Source organism: Callorhinchus milii, unplaced genomic scaffold, assembly GCF_018977255.1.
Source record: "Callorhinchus milii isolate IMCB2004 unplaced genomic scaffold, IMCB_Cmil_1.0 Scaffold137, whole genome shotgun sequence".
Lineage (NCBI taxonomy): Eukaryota > Metazoa > Chordata > Chondrichthyes > Chimaeriformes > Callorhinchidae > Callorhinchus > Callorhinchus milii.
Genome location: NW_024704878.1, coordinates 125204 through 127422, shown reverse-complemented (window position 1 = coordinate 127422; position 2219 = coordinate 125204).

The window sequence follows — 2219 nt, the reverse complement described above, 5'->3', positions numbered from 1 at the left end:
CACACTCACCAACCCACTACACTGAATCTAAATTATGTTTATTTTACCAGGTAAGGCTGACAGAGCTATATAAAATATTTTTCAGAAGTGACCTGGTTACAAATGATCGGTCAACGAAGTGGCTTATCACGTAATCATTTATTGCACCCAAATAAAAAAAATGCTTGTTGATTGTAAATGGAGGGAAATATACAGGCGTCACGGTTGGGATAAAACCCACAACCTTCTGCATACCAGGCGAGGTAGTTAACATCTCGCCACTGTGGCGCCCCACTGTCTGACTCCCCCACCCACTAACCCACACACTCACCCACTCAAATACCCACACACTCACCCACTCAAATACCCACTCACACACCCACACACTCACCCACTCAAATACACACTCACACACTCACCCACTCAAATACCCACTCACCCACTCAACACCCACACACTCATCCACTAAAACACCCACACACTCACCCACTAAAACACCCACACACTCACCCACTCAAATACCCACACACTCGCCCACTCAAATACCCACTCACACACCCACACACTCACCCACTCAAATACCCACTCACCCACTCAACACCCACACACTCATCCACTCAAACAACCACACACTCACCCACTCAAATACCCACACACTCACCCACTCAAACACCCACACACTCACCCACTCAAATACCCACACACTCGCCCACTCAAATACCCACTCACCCACTCAAATACCCACTCACCCACTCAAATACCCACACACTCACCCACTCAAACACCCACACACTCACCCACTCAAATACCCACACACTCGCCCACTCAAATACCCACACACTCGCCCACTCAAATACCCACTCACCCACTCAAATACCCACTCACCCACTCAAATACACACACACTCACCCACTCAAACATCCACACACTCGCCCACTCAATCACCCACCCACTCACTCAACCACCGAGTCACTCACACACTCACCCACTCACCATGCCACCAAATCAATCACTAACCCACACTCATACACCCAGTCACTCTCTCACTCAGCCACTCACCTCCAACCCATCAACCCATCCACTCACTAATCTACCCACCTACACACTCACCCACTCATCCACACACTAAACTAATATTAAACAATTTTTTTTATTTTACCAGGTAAGGCCCTCAGCTATATAGATCTTTTTCGGAAGCCACCTCAGCACAAATGACAGCTAAATGAAGTGGCTGTTCACGAATAAAGTTACAGCAACCAGATTATATAAATGCATTTTCAAATGTGGAAGGACAACCCGGAGAACCCAGAGAAAATTCCACGCGACCACGGGGAGAATATGCAAACTCCATATATACAGACGGAAGGGCTGGGATAAACTACACAACCTCCTGTATACTAGGCGAGGTCGTGAACATCTCACCACCTTGGCGCCTCACTCTGACTCACCCATCCACTCACTCACACGCTAACTTACCCACTCACCCTCCCACATCAACTTACCCAACCAGCAGTCACTCACCCATTCACTCACCCACTCGCTTACCCCACCCAGTCAACAACTCACCCACTTAATTAACCACTTGCTCACTCACCCTAAGACCCCTCACCAAGCTACACACTCACCCACCCACACATCCACGCACCCACACACTCACCCACCCACTCACTCATCCATCCACCTACTCACTAACTCACCCAGCCGTGCACCTACTCACCCACTTTAAGATCCACTCACCCTGCCACCTACTCAATTTATAACCCACCTACTCACCCAGCCAACCACCCGCCGACTCCCTCAGCCACTTAGCCACTCACCCACTACCCACGTAATTATTGACCCACCCACTAATTTAATCACCTACTAATGTAACCACCCACTAACTCAACCACTGAGTCACTCGAACTTAACCACTCACCAAGCCACCCACTAAATCTCAAACCCACACTCATGCACTCACCCACCCGCCCACTTACTCACCAACACCCTTAACTAAATCTAAATTGTGTTTTTTTTTCCCAGGTAAGGCACACTGACATATATAGGTTGTTTTGAGAAGCAGGGTTTGGATCGAACCTACCAACTTAAAAATACCAGGCAAGGTAGTTAACAATTTGCCAACATGGCACTCCACTCTCTGACTCTCCCACCCACGATAACACACACTCAAACACCCACCCACTAACTCAACCATCCATTCATTCAACCACCGAGCCAAGCACACACTCACCCACGCACCA